Source organism: Piliocolobus tephrosceles, chromosome 15 (assembly GCF_002776525.5).
Source record: "Piliocolobus tephrosceles isolate RC106 chromosome 15, ASM277652v3, whole genome shotgun sequence".
Lineage (NCBI taxonomy): Eukaryota > Metazoa > Chordata > Mammalia > Primates > Cercopithecidae > Piliocolobus > Piliocolobus tephrosceles.
The window spans coordinates 24813343-24828838 of NC_045448.1; the positions used below are offsets into that span (position 1 = coordinate 24813343).

Genomic DNA, 15496 nt, shown 5'->3' on the forward strand with positions numbered 1-15496 from the left:
AAGCTCAAATCATGTAGCTGTAACTATCAACTTGGTGAATTTCTGAGTTATCAGAAAGTGAGACTCTTTGGGCATGATGAGGCCATAAGTCAAGGAGTATCAGCAGCCATGAGAAGCTGCAAGAATCTAGGAGTGGATTCTCCCCTGGAGCTTCTTGACACAGTGCAGCCAGGGCATCTTTGTTTCAGCCCAGTGATACTGATTTGGCCTCCAAAACTGCCAGAGAGTAAATTTTTGTTATTTGAAGCCACCCATTTGTAGCAATTTGTTACAGCAGCTGCTGGAAACTAACACATTGCCATTGACACTTGATAGCTACGTCAGTATGAAGACGTGTATCTGTCTTGTTCAGTTTGGCGGAAACTTTCATGCATTATTTCTATCATGTTCCCTTCCCTCCTTTCCTGTCTTTTCTTTCTATAATTCATTTAATAGGACATTAGTTTTCCTGGATTGGGTGTCTGATATTCTTTCCACCTGCTTATCTCTCTGCTTTCAGCAGAATTTCTTTCCACTCAATCTTCTGACATTTTCATTGATTTTTTTTTTAATTGAAGTATAAATTTTTTTTTCAATACTTCCTTCTTTACCAGGCACAGTGGCTCAAGCCTGTAATCCCAGCACTTTGGGAAGCCAAAGTGGAAAATTTCTTGAAGTCAGGAGTTCAAGACCAGCCTTGGCAACATAATGAGACCCTGTCTCTACAAAAAATACAAAAATTAGCCTGGTGTGGTGGCACATGCCTGTAGTTCTAGCTACTTAGGAGGCTGAGACAGGAGGATCACTTGAGCCCAGGAGGTTGAAGATGCTATGAGCTATGATCATGCCACTGCACTCCAGCCTGGGCAACAGAGCAAGACCTTATCTTATAGAATTAAATACATTAAAAAAAAAAAAAAAAGGAGGAAGATGGCCAAATAGGAACAGCTGCAGTCTGCAGTTCCCATCATGAGCAATGCAGAAGATGGGTGATTTCTGCATTTCCAACTGAGGTACCGGGCTCATCTCACTAGGGCTTGTCAGACAGTGGGTGAAGCCCACGGAGCAGGGTAAGGCATCGCCTCACCCGGGAAGCACAAGGGGTCGGGGAATTCCCTTTCCTAGCAAGAGAAGCCATGACAGAGGGTACCTGGAAAATAGGGACACTCCCACCCTAATACTGTGCTTTTTCAATGGCCTTAGCAAACGGCACACCAGGAGATTATATCCCATGCCTGCCTCAGAGGGTCCCATGCCCACAGAGCCTCACTTACTGCTAGCACAGCAGTCTGAGATCGAACTGCAAGGTGGCAGCAAGGCGGTGGGAGGGGTGTCCGCCATTGCTGAGGCTTGAGTAGGTAAACAAAGCAGCCTGGAAGCTCAAACTGAGTGGAGCCCACCACAACTGAAGAAGGTTGGCCTACCTCTGTAGACTCCACCTCTAGGGGCAGGGCATAGCTGAACAAAAGGCAGCAGAAACTTCTGCAGACTTAAACGTCCCTGTCTGACAGCTCTGAAGAGAGTAGTAGTTCTCCCACCATAGAGTTTGAGATCTGAGAATGGACAGACTGCCTCCTCAAGTGGGTCCCTAACCCCTGAGTAGCCTAACTGGGAGACACATCCCAGTGGGGGCCAACTGACACCTCATACAGCTGGTTGCCTCTCTAAGATGAAGCTTCCAGAGGAAGGATCAGGCAGCAACATTTGCCGTTCTACAATATTTGCTGTTCTGCAGCTTCTGCTGGTGATACCCAGGCAAATGGTGTCTGGAGTGGACCTCCAGCAAACTCCAACAGACCTGCATCTGAGGGTCCTGACTGTTAGAAGGAAAACTAACTAACAGAAAGGACATCCACACCAAAACCCCATCTGTACATCACCATCAGCAAAGACCAAAGGTAGATGAAACCACAAAGATGGGGAGAAACCAGAGAAGAAAAGCTGAAAATTCTAAATATCAGAGTGCCTCTTCAACGCCAGAGGATCACAGGTCCTCACCAGCAATGGAACAAAGCTGGACAGAGAATGACTTTGACGAGTTGAGAGAATAAGGCTTCAGACGATCAGTAATAACAAACTTGTCCGAGCTAGAGGAGGATATTTGAACCAATTGCAAAGAAACTAAAACCTTAAAAAAAATTAGACGAATGGCTAACTAGAATAAACAGTGTGGAGAAGACCTTAAATGACCTGATGGAGCTGAAAACCATGGCAAGAGAACTACAGGACGCATGCACAAGCTTCCGTAGCCGATTTGATCAAGTGAAAGAAAGGGTATCAGTGATTGAAGAGCAAATGAATGAAATGAAGTGAGAAGAGAAGTTTAGAGAAAAAAGAGTAAAAGAAATGAACAAAGCCTCCAAGAAATACAGGACTATGTGAAAAGACCAAATCTATATCTGATTGGTGTACCTGAAAGTCACAGGGAGAATGGAAGCAAGTTGGAAAACACTCTTCAGGATATTATCCAGGAGAACTTCCCCAACATAGTGAGGCAGGCCAACATTCAAATTCAGGAAATACAGAGAACACCACAAAGATATTCCTCGAGAAGAGCAACCCCAAGACACATAATTGTCAGATTCACCAAAGTTGAAATGAAGTAAAAAACATTAAGGGCAGCCAGAGAGAAAGTTCAGCATACCCACAACAGGAAGCCCATTAGACTAACAGCAGATCTCTCAGCAGCAACTCTACAAGCCAGAAGAGACTGGGGGCCAATATTCAACATTCTTAAAGAAAAGAATTTTTAACCCAGAATTTCATATCCAGCCAAACTAAGCTTCATAAGTGAAGGAGAAATAAAATCCTTCACAGACAAGCAAATGCTGAGAGAATTTGTCAACACCAGGCCTGCCTTACAAGAGATCCTGAAGGAAGCACTAAACATGGAAAGGAACAACCAGTAACAGCCACTGCAAAAACATGCCAAATCATAAAGACCATAGATGCTAGGAAGAAACTACATCAACTAAAGAGCAAAATAACCAGCTAACATCATAATGACAGGATCAGATTCACACATAACCATATTAACCTTAAAAGTAAATGGGCTAAATGCTCCAATTAAAAGACACAGACAGGCAAATTGGATAAAGAGTCAAGACCCATCAGTGTGCTGTATTCAGGAGACCCATCTCACACACAGAGACACACATAGGCTCAAAATAAAGAGATGGAGGAAGATCTACAAAACAAATGGAAAACCAAAAAAAGCAGGGGTTGCAATCCTAGTCTCTGATAAAACAGACTTTAAACCAACAAAGATCAAAAGAGACAAGGCCATTACATAATGGTAAAGGGATCAATTCAACAAGAAGAGCTAACTATCCTGCATACATGTGCACCCAGTACAGGAGCAACCAGATTCATGAAGCAAGTCCTTAGAGACCTACAAAGAGACTTAGACTCCCACACAATAATAATGGGAGACTTTAACACCCCACTGTCAACATTAGACAGATCAACGAGACAGAAAGTTAACAAAGATATCCAGGAATTGAACTCAGCTCAGCACCAAGCTGACCTAATAGACATCTACAGAACTCTCCACCCCAAATCAAAAGAATATACATTCTTCTCAGCACATCACACTTATTCCATAATTGACCACGTAGTTGGAAGTAAAGCACTTCTTAGCAAATGTAAAAAACAGAAATTATTATAACAAGCTGTCTCTCAGACCACAGTACAATCAAACTAGAACTCAGGATTAAGAAACTCACTCAAAACTGCTCAACTGCATGGAAACGGAACAACCTTCTCCTGAATAACTACTGGGTACATAACAAAATGAAGGCAGGAGCAATAAAAATGTTCTTTGAAACCAATGAGAACAAAGAAACAACATACCAGAATCTCTGGGACACATTTAAAGCAGTGTGTAGAGGGAAATTTATAGCACTAAATGCCCACAAGAGAAGACAGGAAAGATCTAAAATTGACACCCGAACATGACAATCATTCCCTTTGAAAACTGGCATGGGGATGCCCTCTCTCACCACTCCTATTCAACATAGTGTTGGAAGTTCTGGCTAGGGCAATCAGGCAAGAGAAAGAAATAAAGGGTATTCAGTTAGGAAAAGAAGAAGTCAAATTGTCCCTGTTTGCAGATGACATGATTGTATATTTAGAAAACCCCATTGTCTCAGCCCATAATCTCCTTAAGCTGATAAGCAACTTCAGCAAAGTCTCAGGATACAAAATCAATGTGCAAAAAATCACAAGCTTTCTTATACATCAGTAACAGACAAACAGAGAGCCAAATCTTGAATGAACTCCCATTCACAATAGCTTCAAAGAGAATAAAACACCTAGGAATCCAACTTACAAGGGATGTAAAGGACCTCTTCAAGAAGAACTACAAAGCACTGCTCAGTGAAATAGAAGAGGACACAAACCAACGGAAGAACATACCATGCTCATGGATAGGAAGAATCAATATTGTGAAAATGGCCATACTGCCCAAGGTAATTTATAGATTAAATGCCATCCCCATCAAGCTACCAATGACTTTCTTCACAGAATTGGAAAAAACTGCTTTAAAGTTCATATGGAACCAAAAAAGACCCCGCATTGCCAAGACAATCCTAAGCAAAAAGAACAAAGCTGGAGGCATCACGCTACCTGACTTCAAACTATACTACAAGGCTACAGTAACCAAAACAGCATGATACTGGTACCAAAACAGTGATATAGACCAATGGAACAGAACAGAGCCCTCAGAAATAATACCACACATCTACAGCCATCTAATCTTTGACAAACCTGACAAAAACAAGAAATGGGGAAAGGATTCCCTATGTAATAAATGGTGCTGGGAAAATTGGCTAGCCATAAGTAGAAAGCTGAAACTGCATCCCTTCCTTACTCCTTATACGAAAATTAATTCAAGATGGATTAAAGACTTAAATGTTAGACCTAAAACCATAAAAAACCCTAGAAGAAAACCTAGGCAATACCATTCAGGACATAGGCATGGGCAAGGACTTCATGTCTAAAACACCAAAAGCAATGGCAACAAAAGCCAAAATTGACAAATGGGATCTAATTAAACTAAAGAGCTTCTGCACAGCAAAAGAAACTACCATCAGAGTGAACAGGCAACCTACAGAATGGGAGAAAATTTTTGCAATCTACTCATCTGACAAAGGGCTAATTTCCAGAATCTACAAAGAACTCAAACAAATATACAAGAAAAAAACAAACAACCCCATCAAAAAGTGGGCAAAGGATATGAACAGACATTTCTCAAAAGAAGACATTCATACAGCCAACAGACACATGAAAAAATGCTCATCATCACTCGCCATCAGAGAAATGCAAATCAAAACCACAATGAGATACCATCTCACACCAGTTAGAATGGCAATCATTAAAAAATCAGGAAACAACAGGTGTTGGAGAGGATGTGGAGAAATAGGAACACTTTTACACTGTTGGTGGGACTGTAAACTAGTTCAACCATTGTGGAAAACAGTGTGGCAATTCCTCAAGGATCTAGAACTAGAAATACCATTTGAGCCAGCTATCCCATTACTGGGGATATACCCAAAGGATTGTAAGTCATGCTGGTATAAAGACACATGCACACATACGTTTATTGCGGCACTATTCACAATAGCAAAGACTTGGAATCAACCCAAATGTCCATCAATGACAGACTGGATTAAGAAAATGTGGCACATACACACCATGGAATACTATGCAGCCATAAAAAAGAATGAGTTCGTGTCCTTTGTAGGGACATGGATGCAGCTGGAAACCATCATTCTCAGCAAACTATCGCAAGAACAGAAAACCAAATATCGCATGTTCTCGCTCATAGGTGGGAATTGAACAATGAGATCACTTGGACACAGGAAGGGGAGCATCACACACCGGGTCCTTTTGTGGGGAGGGGGGAGGGGGGAGGGATAGCATTAGGAGATATACCTAATGTAAATGACGAGTTAATGGGTGCAGCACACCAACATGGCACATGTATACATATGTAACAAACCTGCACGTTGTGCACATGTACCCTACAACTTAAAGTATAATAAAAAAATAAAAATAAAAGTAAAAGAACTAGAGAAGCAAGAGTAAACACATTCAAAATCTAGCAGAAGGCAAGAAATAACTAAGATCACAGCAGAAATGAAGGAGATAGAGACACAAAAATAAACCTTCAAAAAATCAGTGAATCCAGGAGCTGATTTTTGAAAAGATCAATAAAATTGATAGACCGCTAGCAAGACTACTAAAGAAGAAAAGAGAGAAGAATCAAATAGACACAATAAAAAATGATAAAGGGGATCACCACCGATCCCACAGAAATACAAACTACCGTCAGAGAATACTATAAACCCCTCTACACAAATAAACTAGAAAATCTAGAAGAAATACACCCTCCCCAGACTAAACCAGGAAGAAGCTGAATCCCTGAATACAGCAATAACAGGTTCTGAAATTGAGGCAATAATTAATAGCCTACCAACCAAAAAAAGTCCAAGACCAGATGGATTCACACCTGAATTCTACCACAGGTACAAAGAGGAGCTGGTACCATTCCTTCTGAAACTATTCCAATCAACAGAAAAAGAGGGAATCTTCCCTAACTCATTTTATGAGACCAACATCATCCTGATACCAAAGCCTGGCAGACACACAACAAAAAAAGAGAATTTTAGACCAATATCCCTGATGAACATCGATGCAAAAATCCTCAATAAAATACTGGCAAACCGAATCTGGCAACACATCATAAAGCTTATCCACCACAATCAAGTTGGCTTCATCCCTAGGATGCAAGGCTGGTTCAACATATGCAAATCAATAAACATAATCCATCCTATAAACAGAATGAAGTACAAAAACCACATGATTATCTCAATAGATGCAGAAAAGGCCTTCAACAAGATTCATCAGCCCTTCATGCTAAAAACTCTCAATAAACTAGGTATTGATGGGATGTATCTCAAAATAATAAGAGCTATTTATGACAAACCCACAGCCAATATCATACTGAATGGGCAAAAACTGGAAGCCCTCCCTTTGAAAACTGGCACAAGACAGGATGCCCTCTCTCACCACTCCTATTCAACATAGTGTTGGAAGTTCTGGCTAGGGCAATCAGGCAAGAGAAAGAAATAAAAGGTATTCAATTAGGAAAAGAGGAAGTCAAATTGTCCCTGTTTGCAGATGACATGATTGTATATTTAGAAAACCCCATCGTCTCAGCCCAAAATCTCCTTAAGCTGATAAGCAACTTCAGCAGTCTCAGGATACAAAATCAGTGTGCAAAAATCACAAACATTCCTATACACCAATAACAGACAAACAGAGACCCAAATCATGAGTGAACTCCCATTCACAGTTGCTACAAAGAGAATAAAAGACCTAGGAATCCAACTTAAAAGGATGTGAAGGACCTGTTCAAGAACTACAAACCACTGCTCAGTGAAATAAAAGAGGACACAAACAAATGGAAGAACATTCCATGCTCATGGATAGGAAGAATCAATATTGTGAACATGGCTATATTGCCCAAGGTAATGTATATTTACCCATATACCCAAAGGAATATAAATCATGCCGCCATAAAGACACATGCACACGTATGTTTATTGCGGCACTATTCACAATAGCAAAGACTTGGAACCAACCCAAATATCCATCAATGATAGACTGGATTAAGAAAATGTGGCACATATACACCATGGAATACTATGCAGCCATAAAATAGGATGAATTCATGTCCTTTGTTGGGACATGGATGCAGCTGGAAACCATCATTATGAGCAAACTATCACAAGGACAGAAAACTAAACACTGCATGTTCTCACTCATAGGTGAGAGTTGAACAATGAGAACACTTGCACACAGGGTGGGCAACATCACACACTGGGACCTGTCGTGGGTTGTGGTGCCAGGGGAGGGATAGCATTAGGAGATATACCTAATGTAAATGACAAGTTAACGGGTGCAGCACACCAACATGGCACATGTATACCTATGTAACAAACCTGCTTGTTGTGCACATGTACCCTAGAACTTAATGTATAATAATAAAAGAAAAATACAAAAATTAAAAAATTAAAAAGTGCAGGTTTGTTACATATGTATACATGTATACATTCCTTATAATTAACAACCCTGACATGAAGATCAAACGTATGAAACGGCTGCTTTTTTTTTTTTTCCCCCCACATTCAGGTAATTAAAGTGTAGAAAAATCTCTGCCCCAGAAGGTCTGAATATAATTCACATGAATGGAAAATGGCAAAAGTGGTTAGTTTCTTGAGTAGCATCTTAACTGAAACATACTAAAATGGCATAATTTTGCTTCAGTAATCAGTAGTTGAAAGATCTCGTGCTTTACTTCTTAGGATATGGGTTTAATTATTTCTGGAGCTAAATGATTTGAGACACTTGTAAAGATTGGCCCATATCTGACAATAATAGTAGTAATTGGTTCAACCCTAAGAAAATTGCCTCCAAACAATAACAATTACAAATAACTTATTTCGTATGTAAATATATAGTATATATAAACGTTAATGGCATGGATTCAGAAGTCATCCTGCTTGAATTCATATCTCTTTCACTTTCTGGATGAACCCCAGTTATCTCTTCAGTGGAATGAGGGAACTTCATAAGGTTTTTATGTATATTAAATGAAATAATATATATAAAGTGCATAAGCATAGCACCTGGAAAATAGTAAGCTGTGTCTACTACTGTTAATCCAGCTACTTCCCTGCAAGGCATATTCTTATCTTTCTGACATACAAAGTTTTTAAGACAGAGTAGAAAATCTCAAAAAGCAAGCTGTTGATTAAAATATAATGGCATTTGCAGTTTATAAACTGCATACTTATTAAATAAGCTGACTAGGCTTGTGTTTCCAGTGTGATCCTAAGGAGAGGAACACATGGCCTTAAGAGGAGATAAACAAAACTAGGATTACTTCTAGACCTATGTTTTGACAGCTAGAAAGTTTATCTTTGAAGGCTGTCTGGTTGACGTTGCATGTTGGCTAAGACATTCCTTACAAATGTTGCAGTCATATAAAAAGAGAAACTGTGTGCTATTTTTTTTGTTTGTTTGTTTCCTGCTTGTACAGTGGGGAAGCACCCTGCCATAACTACATCAGGTGGGTTAAACTAATAAACAAATAGGCAGAGTGGCAGTGATAATGTTCTTTTGAAGATGTTGAAGTACTATTTGTTGCAGCTTCACTTAGTCATAACACATAGGCATCACTGCTGGTCTCCCAGAAAAATGGATGCATCTGTAATAAGCTATATAAACGGATGAAGTCTTTTAAAGATTTTTAAGATTTACTGTTTTTTTTAAGCCTATTTAATGAAACAGATTGCACACAATCCACACCTGAGCACCATACTGCTTACCTTGTGGCCATACCTCAAATTGTTTCTTAGCTTCTTTTCTGAAAAATGATTACCAACAATAATAATAAATTCCAGAAAAATAAGCATCAAAATACTTTCCTCTAACCCCCGCAAATGTAGCCAGTATAAAAACTCCCAGTGTGCATATTTACCTTCCTGTACTGTTAAAGAAAACACAGTTGTGCTTCATTATCAAAAGTTGATTCTGGTAGATAGCAGAAGAGAATGTGAAATATGCGAAAATGTTTTCTTAGGATAGAATGAATTGGCTAACATGGGAGTTCTTTTTTTAATGAGATAGTAACATAAGAAAATGTTTGGTCATGTACACAGATTTGGAAACCTTCACCGCACAGCTGTGTTATCAAATTAGGCATACTTCCTTGACCTAGGCGGTATTTTTTTTTTTTTTACTAATATGAAGAATGAAAAATTTTTATTACTGTGACTTATCCTATCAAATTTTGACTATAAATTTCATTGAAATTATCATTATAATATCTAGGAAAAGTTTCACCTAGCAGGTAATAATTGTTCTCCAAAGGGAAGAGAGGAAAACCAGTCTCATCAACTAAGTATTAGTTGTGATAAAGTCTTTGGTCTTCTTATATTTTTATAAGGCAATGATGCATTCAGTGTACATATTAGAACTTCCTTATTGTTTTGGTCCATTCCCATTATTTCGGAGTGCATTTTAATTCTCAATTTGTTATTGATATAGATCAACCAAATATTACCCTGTGGTTGCTTATATATTTTTAGAGTTTCCCTTACATGCAGTTTTGCTTAACATGGGTCACAGTAAAGGATCATTTATAAAAGTAATGGATTGTTTCCTGTTTCTGCCAGCTGATTTGATCAATCTAAAGTTGCTTATGTACTATGAGTTACATAACCAGTATGGAATCTGTGTGGTACATTCTCATTTTAGTTGAGTGTTAACTGAATTAGCCATTTATATCCTTTAAATCATTGAGGACATTTTAATAAACACTTGAACTGCTCTGTTCTTCATGTACCCTGCTCCAGCAATATGGTTCACCTGGCTCTTACTCAAACACACCACATTAGCTTTCTATGGCCTCTACACATGCTCTTCCCTCGCTACAAAATTTATTTTTCTGATCATCTCTTAGCTTACTCCCTAACTGCCTTTGCACAAATGTCACCTTTCATCAAAGCCTTTCCTAAACACCCTATTTAAAGCTATCCCACCACCCCTCGCAGTTTCTAGTCCTCTTTTATTATTTTATCTGCCCCCTCATAGGACTTGTGACTTACTACCATTATACATATCTGATTCAATTATTATTTATTGCTTAAATTGTTATAATCATTATAAATCACTTATGGCTAATTAATATACATATTATGCTCAGTCATTTACTTGATTAGTTGTTAGCCTCAATTATATTTTATTTTTAATATGTATTTTTAATTGACAAATAGAAAGTGTATAGATTGGTACAATATGGTGTTCGGAAATAAGCATATATTGTGGAATGACTAAATCAAGCTAAGTGACTTATGCAGTACCTTACATGCTTATCTTTTTTTGTGGTAAGAACACTTAAAATCTATTCTACTATCTTAGCAATTTAAAAATGGGCAAAGGACTTGAATAGACATTTCTTCAAAAAAAAATACAAATGACCAACAGGTATATGAAAAGGTGCTCAACATCACTAATTATCAGAGAAATGCAAATCAGAACCACAATGATGTATCACCTAACACCTGTAAGGATGTCTATTAGAAAAACAAAATATAACAAGTGTTGACAAGGATATGGAGAAATAGAAATCTTTGTACACCTTGTATACTGTTGCAAGAGCATTGGTAGAACTACTTTGGAAAACTCTCTGTAATTATCTACTAAAGATGAATATATGCCTACTATATGACCCAGTATTTCTACTTTGAAGTGATGTAGCCAACAGAAAACATGCATACATGCACCAAAAGACATATACAAAAATGTTAATAGGACTTCTGGTTTCCAGTTCCACATGTAGGGAGCTTAGAAGTTGCTCTTCCAACTCTAATAAGTAAAAAGCTGAGCATACTGATAAATCAACCTTATTGGACCCAGGATAGGGGAGGACACAGGGAAACCCACTGTCCCCAAAAGACTAGAGAGACAGACTGGCAAATACCGAGAGCCACAAGTTACTAGAGCATGCAGTCACAAATAGAAACCCCCACAGGAAGCAGTGCCTTGGTAGAAAAACCTGAGCTGTAATTGATGAATTATAGGAGGTTCAGTATGAACAACTCTGAAAGTTTAAAACTCCAGGGGGACCCACTCATGGGGAAACCCTACTATTTTGTTAGACTTACCTACATGAGCTAAATTAGATTCTTCAAGTAAATATTGCAGAAAAATCCCTATGTGCTTCTGGCAGGGGGGGGGATGAAATGAACCATTTTGAAATATGCCAGAGCACTGTGCTCTTCTTAACAAGGTCTGCCCCCAGGAGAAATTAGTTAGCTAAATCCTGACCTGCTGGGGTATTATTAGAGCCTGACCCAAGGGAAGGGAAATACCTAACTCTTGTCAGCTCTAACCTTCTGCATCAGAGAAGGGAAATACTAAACTCCAGACAACTCTAGCCATCCTGTCCTGCCAAAGAGGGGAGAAGAATACTGAGGAAACACTTAGAAGTTTGTAGACCAGAGGCATATGCTTACTAAAAGACTGAGACTTAATCATAGGATGATGGAATGTCTCTCCTCCCCTTTCCCCCACCTAACTACTGCATTACTAAAACCTGATTTACAGAAGTTCCTTTTACCTGGTACATCATGTCCAACTACCAAGAAAAAATTACTAGGCATACCAAAAGGCAAAAAAAAAAAAAAAAAAATGAAAGAAAGAAAAGAAAAACAATCTGAGGAGAATAGAGCAAGCTTCAGACCCAGACAGGTAGGGATTCTGGAATTATCAGATGAGGAATTTAAGTCCACTATGATTAATATACTAATGGCTATAACAGATAAAGAAGGCATCATTCAAGAATAGGTAGACAATGTAAGAAGAGAGATGGAAATCCTAAGGAGAAAGCAAAGAGAAATACTAGAGAGTAAAAACACTGTAAAATAAAGAATGCCTTTGATAGGCTTATCAGTAGATTGAAAGTGGCTGCAGAAAGAGTCTCTGAGCCTAAGAATATCTCAACATAAACCCCCAAAACTGAAAAGCAAAGAAAAAGGCTGGGAAAAGAAAAAAAAAAAAAAAAGAATATGGACTGCGGGACAACTACAAAAGGTGAAACATATGCGTAAGGGGAATACTAGATGGAAAAGAAAGAGAGAAAGAAACAAGAAATATTTCAAACATTAATGACAGAGATATTTCTTAAATTAATGTCAAATATCAAATTTCAGATCCAGGAGACTCAGAAAGAAAATAATAGGGGCTTGAAACTCAGATCTTCATAAAGAAAAGAAGAGCATCAAAGAGGAAATAAACAAAGATAAAAATGTTTATTTTTCTTATTCTTAATTTATCTAACTGATAAGTTTGTTCAAAATAATAATAGCAACAGTGCTTTCGATTATGTATGTTTATATGTTATATATATGCCTACATATAAGTGAAATGAATGCAACAACACAAAGAGCAGGAGGGAAGACTTAGGATTATATTGTTTTTGTAAGATACACTACTTGTAAAGTGGTGTAGTGTTATTTAAAAGTGAACTTGGACTAGTTGTAAATGGATATTGCAAACCCTAGGGCAATCACTGGAAGTTTGTTTTTGTTTTTGTTTTTGTTTTTTAAGTATAACTGACATGCCAAGAAAGGAGAGAAAATTGAATCATATAAAATGCTCAGTTAAAACCACAAAAGGCAGAAAATATGTGGAAGGTGAAAATAGGAACAAGAACAACAGAGAAAATAATGACAAATATAGTTGATATTAATTTAACTACCAATAATCACTTTAAACATCAGTGGTCTAAATGCACCAAATAGACCTGGCGTGGTGGCTCCCACCTATAATCCCAGCACTTTGGGAGGCTGAGGAAGGAAGATCACTTGGGCCCAGGAGTTCAAGACCAGCCTGCGCAACATAGGGAGAGAGACCATCTCTACAAAAAATTTGAAAAATTAGCCAGGCATGGTGGTGTGTGCCTGTAGTCCCAGCTACTCAGAAGGCTGAGGTGGGAGGATCTCCTCGAGCCTGGGAGGTCAAGGCTGCAGTGACAGAGTGAGATCCTGTCTCAAAAAAAAAAAAAAGAAAAGAAAAAGAAAAGAAAAGCACTAATTAAAAGATTGTTAGAGTGGATCAAAAAAACAAGATTCAACTATATGTTGTTTAGAAGAAGCCCACTTTAAATATAAAGATACATGTAGATGAAAAGTAAATGGATGGAGAAAAATATACCAAGCTAACACTAATCAAAAGAAAACAGGAGTAGCTACATTTCAGACAAGGCAGACTTTCAAAGCAAAGAAAGTTATCCAGGATAAAAAAGGTCATTACATAATGATAAAGAGGTCAGTCCTCCAAGAAGACATAACAGTCCTTTACATGCATGTGCCTAGCAGCAAAGCATAAAACTATGTGAGGCAAAAACTGATAGAACTATGAGCATAAATACATGCATCCACTATCATAGTTGGAGATTTTAACACCCCTTTATCAGAAATGGACAGATCCAGCAGGCAGTAAATGGGTAAAGACATAGTTGAATCCAACAACACCATCAATCAACTTGTATAATTGACATCTATAGACTACTTCATCCAACGAGAGCAGAATACACATTCTTCTCAAGATCACATGGAACATTCACCAAGATAGACCACATTATGGTCCGTCAAGCACACATGAACAAATTTAGAATAGAAATTATATAATGCCTGCTCTCAGACCACAGTGGAATTTAGAAACCAATAAAGGAAAGATAACTGGAAAGTCCCAAAATACATGGAGATTAAACATGGATTAGAAAAGAAATTTCAAGATAAATTAAGAAATAATTTTGAACTAAATGAAAATGAAAACAGAACTTATCAAAATTTATGAGATGCTGCAATGAGCCAGGATCATGCCATAAAATAAAATTAATATATCAGAGATGCATGTACTCCATGTCCATTGGAACACCCTTCACAATAGCAAAGTTAACAGGATCAACCTAAGTGTCCATCAGCAGATGAATGGATAAAGAAAATGTGTGTGTGCACAATGGAATACTGCTCAGCCTTAAAAAGAAGTTTTGTCATGTGCAACAGTGTAGATGGAGCTGGAGAATATTATGTTAAGTGAAATAAACCAGACACAGGAAGACAAATACCACATGTCCTCACTTATATGTGGAATCTGAAACAATAGAACTTACAGAGCAGGGAGTAGAATGGTGCTTACTAGAGTCTGGGGTGGTGGGCAGTGGGAGAAGGAGGAGGGGATGGTCAGAGGGTACAAAGCCTCAATTAGGAGGAATACAGTTTTTTCCTTTGGGACATATTGCACAGCATAGTAAGTATAGCAAAAACAGTCTTTAAAATGATACTGGAACAACTGAACATCCACGTGCAAGAAAATGAATCTAGACAGAGACCTTATACTTATCACAAAAACTAACTCAAAATGGATTATAGATCTAAATATGAAACACAACTATAAAGTGACTAGAAGATAACATAGGAGAAAACCTAGATGACCTTGGATATGATGACTTTTTAGATACAAACCAAAGGTACAATCAATGAAAGAAATAACAGATAAGCTGAACTTCATTAAAATTAAAAGCTTCTACAGAAAGCAGGGTCAAGAGAATAAAAAGATAAGTCATAGACTGAGAGAAAATATTTGAAAAGACACATCTGATAAAAGACAAATCCAAAATATACAAGGAACTCAGAAAACTCAAAATAAGAAAAATATAAAACCTATTTAAAAATGGGTCAAAAACCTTAACAGACACCTCACCAAAGAAGATATACAGATGACAAATAAACATGAGAAGATGTTCCACATCATATGGCATCAAGGAAATGTAAATTAAAAAGACAATGAGATAACGCCATACCTGTTAGAATGGCCAAAATTCAGAACACTGACAATAAATACTGAAAAGGATATAGAAACAGCAGGATATGGAGCACCTCTC

General features: G+C 37.9%; 1 protein-coding gene across 5 annotated transcripts in view; it reads left to right on the forward strand.

The window, feature by feature from the left end:
- Positions 1 to 15496, forward strand: part of LDAH (lipid droplet associated hydrolase) — a 153689-nt gene that overhangs the window by 66388 nt on the left and 71805 nt on the right. The window lies entirely within an intron of this gene.